This window comes from Erythrolamprus reginae, chromosome 10, assembly GCF_031021105.1.
Source record: "Erythrolamprus reginae isolate rEryReg1 chromosome 10, rEryReg1.hap1, whole genome shotgun sequence".
In the NCBI taxonomy this organism is placed as follows: Eukaryota; Metazoa; Chordata; class Lepidosauria; order Squamata; family Dipsadidae; genus Erythrolamprus; species Erythrolamprus reginae.
Window position 1 is genome coordinate 794081 of NC_091959.1, and position 6000 is coordinate 800080.

Consider the following 6000-nt stretch of genomic DNA (forward strand, 5'->3'; position numbering starts at 1 on the left):
AACAGATGAAGTCGGAAACGCCAGGTGGGCACGATCCGTTTCCACTTCCTACAACTCCCTCTGCAGCTGCTGCCTTGCAGACCCGTCCGATTCTACAGAGCCCAGCCAGCAAGGATTCTCAGGGGTTTCTGGGTTCTATCACATCTCAAGACCTGAAATGGTCCCCTAACATCAAAAACAACATCAAAAAAGCACAACAAAGGATGTTCTTTCTGCGCCAACTCAGGAAGCTCAAACTGCCCCAGGAGCTGCTGACCCAGTTCTACAGAGGAATCACTGAGTCTGTCATCTGCACCTCCATCACTGTCTGGTTCGGTTCTGCAACCCAACAGGACCGACACAGACTTCAGAGGAGAATCAGAACTGCAGAAAAACAACTGCTGCCAACCTGCCTTCCATGGGGGACCAGTAGACTGCACTAGTCAAAAAGAGGGCGTGGAAAATATTGACTGACCCCTCGCATCCTGGACACAAACTGTTTCAACTCCTACCCTCAAAACATCACTACAGAGCAGTGCACACCAAGACAACTAGACACAAGGTCATTTCCCCCCCCCCCCAAATGCCATCACTCTGCTAAACAAATAACACCCTCAACAATGTCATCACTTTTACTACTATTTTTTCTCATCCTTCCTATCACCCATCTCCTCCCACTTATGACTGTCACTTGTTGCTTGTATCCTTATGATTTATATTAATATTTTTTCCTGATTTCTTATTTGACCCCTATGACAATCCTTAAGTCTTGTGCCTCATGGTTCTTGACAAATGTCTCTTTTTCTTTTATGTCCACTGAGAGCATCTGCACCAAAGACAAATTCCTTGTGTGTCCACCACACTTGGCCAGTAACGAATTCTATTCTATTCAAAGGTGCTCAGTTAGAAACCAGACAGGCTCCCTGGTCCTTCCTCCTGCAGGTTGGCCATGATTTGAGGTCCACGAGGGCCATAACTGCCCGCATGGAAGTCATAAAAGGAGGACTTCAGGAGACGCTCCCGATTCTCAGACATTTCCAATGAAGTGGCCTGTAGAGAGCCAGGCCAGAAGAAACGGGTGAGGGGGACCCTTGTCTAAGGAGCGTTGGAGGGCTTCTCGGGCCATTGCCTCATTCTTGAGCTTGGTGTGCTTCTTGAGCTTAAGTCCAGCCTTGGGCTTTATCCTTCAACCTTGACCAACGGCTGCCCTTGGAGCTCTCGGTTCAGCTGCCCGTGGAGTCATCCAAGGCTCCGTTTCAGCCCTTCAACCAACCGTAACCACCTGCAGGAGGGAATTCTGCTTTGGGGGCAGCGGCTGCCGTGCTTGATAAAGGACCAACCCAATAATGGAATGCTGAGCGCACCAAGACTCCTTATTTATATTTCCACTAAATGTTCTGGCTGTAAACAAACACCACCTTCGTACAGGTCTCTCTCTCTCTAAGCACGTGGCCGAGGTTTGTGTTTGAGGACTGGACTCTTGATTAAAGGGGTTTTTGAATGGCAGAGTTATCAGCTGCCCTCCCGAGATGCCGGTTCATGTAGAGAGATACCACTAAGATCCTTTGGAAATACCGGTTAATATTTGCATTATAGTACCTTATCTTCTAAGTCTTTTAAGCCAAATTCCTGCTTGCTGCCCAACAATGGGAGGGATCCAGGTGGCCAGGCCTCCCTCACGTGTTCCAGCCCCTGTTTTCTAGGAACTGAGGAGCCACCAGGCTCAGCAAGTCAAGAGGGAAGGCGCTTGGACTCCTGAATGGAAAATATTCTCAGGATTAAACCCTGGAAGGCAAACACCGGAGCTGATCCCTGGCTGGGACCAGTGCCCATGCACCACCTTTCTCCTCTCCAAGGTTCAAAGGAGGAGGTCAGCTCACACTCTGGAGCCCTAGAGCACCGGGTCTTTCCCAGGGCAGGACCATCCGTTAAATGTCCGTGTGCTCCCACTAACCAAGACCCCCCCCGCCACCTTTTCTTAGTCAGAGGAATACTTTAAAAGCAAGCTCTCTCCTGCGACCTTCCAAAAGAGCAGATTCCCGGGAAAAGCCCCCTGGCTGTCCAACTGACCCACTTGTGGCTGCAATAAACCAGACCAGGGCCTGTGTATCCCTGGGCGGTGGGAGGATCTGCTTCGCTTCATCTGATAAGTTCCAATTGCGAGACAATTCCCACCTCTCTCTAGCTCCGTGAGGGCCAATCTAGGGGACACGTGGCACAAGTGGCATGTGGAGCCGTATCAGTGGGCACTCAAGCTCAGGTCCGGTGGGCCTTCTGGGCCAGGACGGGGGGGCACCGGGAGAGGGGGGGAACGCAGTGGGGTAGTGAAAGGGGAGCTCCACCCAGAGCACCCGATGGGCACTGAAAGCGGTTGAAAGAAAATGCAGCACGTCCTGCCTAAGCCACAGTGTGGTAGTAAAAACTTTGGTAGCCCTTCACTGTTCTGGGAGTTGGGGGACAGACTGTTCCAACTTCTGGAGGGGACAGAGAAGGCCCGGTTTTTGCTCTCCCCAATCTCCAGAGCCTTTCGGGCAGCCTCGGGAGGCCAGAAATGGCCTGTTTCCCAACTTGACCTGGGCCATTTCTGGCCCCCGGGGGCCTCCAGAGGGTTGGGGAAGGCCGCTTTCGCCCTCCCCAGGCTCCTAGGAAGGCTCTGAAGCCTGGGGAGAGCAAAAACTGGGCATGCCATCATGTGCAGGGGGGGGAGAGTGGTAGGTTCCTACCAGTTTGGTAGGAAACTCTGTTCCAGTAGTGGCCACCAGATTGCGCAATTTGCGTGCAACCGCTCTGGTGCTCATCTGTCAGGAAGCACCATCCTTTTTCTTGAATTGTTCAGGGCTTTTTGCTTCCTGCACATGTGCAGAGGCAAACTCTTGCAAGGGGACACTCGCGCATGGGAGGTTTCAGTGGTTTTTTTTGCTTCCACACATCTGAATCAAGAGGATGCGTGCGCACCGCATCGGTTTGAAGGCATGTGCAATCCACCGCTGGGGTGTATGTCACACATGCATGCACAAGGGGCGCGCATGGATTTATGGGTGCAGGCATGCACCTGCGCGCCCCCTGCACTCCCCCGTTTTGGCATGTGAACCAAAAAAGTTTCGCCATTTCCACTCTAGCCAGTTGCTGCTCATCTCCATCAATGCTCTTGTCTTTCCTCCTGATAAGCCTCTCTCTGCCCCCCAGATTTCACAGGGGGCACATGGTCTGGTCTCCAGGGTTGTTTGGGTTCAACCTGTTTCCTTGTTTGCATAAAGACTCAGCATTTGGATCTGTAGGCAATGAACTATAATTTGTTGCACCCTGAGAGCCTGGCCACTGTTATCCACAATTGGTGATTGAACATGTTGGGCAAATCTCAGGGGCTGTTTTGAAAGACAACCTGGCTAAGCCAAAGTCAAGGCTCAGCTTGAGGTGGAATCGGACACATCTTGGTACAACTGCTGGCTCAGCACCAGCTATGGACCCAAGGAGCACATGGCAGGGAGAGCAGAAAACGTACATGCAGGCACCAGGCTCTGGGAAATAATCAGACTTTAATGATGGTGAGAACTGGCACTCATAACTGCCAGGCTGGACATTTAACCATGGTCAAAGTATAGAGGTCAACGAGGAGAAAGAGAGTTGCTGAGGACCTGATAGGAATGGCTCCGTGCACGACTCCCTTATCGCGACTCAGAGACAAATTTGACTGCAGGTGCAGCAAGGGGGACATTATTGGAAGTATTTATGTTCTCCATATCTGACCTCATGTTTACAATTCCTCTGTAGACTGTGTGTCTACCAGCCTATTCATTTATCAATGCCAACCGACCAAGCCTGCAAAGGTGAATGCCATTGATCTTGGGAAACAGGGCCCGTGACCACCCCAATCAATAGGATTGGTAAATAAACACTGGGCTGGCACCCTCCGCGTGTGTTCCACAATAGTCCGGCTCATGCCAGATACTCCGATAGCTATAAAAATACACAAGGGCTAACGTGGCGGTGTGCATTTATACCCCATTTGCTTCTCTCAGCCTCTCTCTCTTTTTTTTTTAAATAATTTTTTATTACAATACAAAGATTAAAAAGAGGAGGCATATAGTGTTGTACATAATGTATCATTTCACAGTATAATTATTATTTGTATAGTTGTTGTACTTAAATTCTGAAATACCTTATACACAGCTGCCCCTGGTTCCCCCTCCCTCCCCACAGTTCTATTTCCCCCTTTTGATCTCAATATGCAGCTTATGGCATCAGCGGTTGTCATACATTTGTTCTATCACACAATTAATCTAAAGCCAGATTGGTTTGATCTTAATTTTGTGTCTCGGATTGATTTTAAGAACATCTAGTTTATTTACTACCATTATTTTTTTCTTTTCCTGTCTCGACCCAGTCATAATTTTTTTTCCAAATTTCATAGCATTTTGATTCTTCTTTATTTTTAAGTTTTTGGGTTAATCTGTCCATTTCTGCACAATTGTATATTTTTTTATCATTTCTCTTTCTGATGGTGTCTCTTCTTTCTTCCAATTTTGTGCTATTGTAATTCTAATGGCAGTAATCATGTGTTGTATTAAATAATAATAGTCTTTTTAAAGTTTTTGATTTATTTTGATTTTGCTTCTCTCAGCCTCTCTCGTTTAATCTCGCTCTGCACCTCCACCCACCGCGGCCTGTTCATCTCCTGGGTGGGATTATGAGCCTCCAATGGATGGGAAGGGCAGCCGGTGGGAGAGGCTGGACCTGTTGCCAGAGGCTCACGGGCCTCGCTTGTCTGCCGCCTGCCTTCAAGAACCGAGTTTAGCCCCGTTTCATCTCTGCCTCCTCCAACCTTTTGTAAATACGCTCAATCGCTTTCTGCAAACCACCTCCTGAATCTGAGAGGATCACACCGATATTTCGTTTCAGACTCAAATGACATTTTATGATGCCGTTAATCCCATCCATCCATTTGAATATTTAGCTGAATTGCTTGAACTCCACTTGGTGATCCGGAATCCTTCAAGGCAATTTACACACTCATTTTGTAGCGATTTGCTTTTAATCCCGGTTTGGCCATACACCATGTAATGCCGCACGAATCCCAGCATCCGGTCAGGTCCCACAGAGTCGGCCTTCTCCAGGTCCCATCAACCAGACAATGTCACTTGGCAGGGCCCAGGGGAAGAGCCTTCTCTGTGGGGGCCCCGGGCCCTCTGGGAACAGCTCCCCCCAGAGATTGGTATTGCCCCCACCCTCCTTGCCTTTCGAAAGTCTAAAGACTCACCTAGGCCTCCAAGCTTGGGGTAATTAGATTCTGCCCCCGCCGGCCAATGAATGTATATTGGGTTTGTTTGAATGGACAGGGGTGTATTTTACAGGTAATAGGTTATTTAGTTTTTAAATGTAACTTTTAATTTAAATTAATTATATCTTGATGTATACTATCTTTTTTATATGTTGTAAGCCACACCGAGTTCTTGGAGAGGGGCGGCATATAAATATAATAATAATAATAATAATAATAATAATAATAATAATAATAATAATAATAAATCCAGCATAGTGATCTTGTTTGCTGTATTGTACTGACAATAATAATAATAACAATAATAATAATAATAATAGTAATAATAATAATAAATCCAGCATAGTGATCTTGTTTGCTGTATTGTACTGACAATAATAATAATAATAATAATAATAATAGTAATAATAATAATAATAATAATAATAATAATAAATCCAGCATAGTGATCTCATTTGCTGTATTGTACTGACAATAATAATAATAATAATAATAACAACAATAACAACGACGGCAGTTTCAGGCTTTGTGCTAGGCCAGATCCGCACCAGCAGCCCCTCTAGGGGCTAATGCCGTATGTTCCGCGTCTTGACTCTAGGGGTGGGAAGTCTATTATGGGATAGGGAGGGAGGGGCCTCCCAGAGATGCTCAGGGGCAGGCAAGAGGCCTCCGAGCAGAAGGGGACACCTAAGTGGCAGGCGCTGTCCATGGTCCTGGGCCGTCTTGCCAGCCTCGGCTGTTGA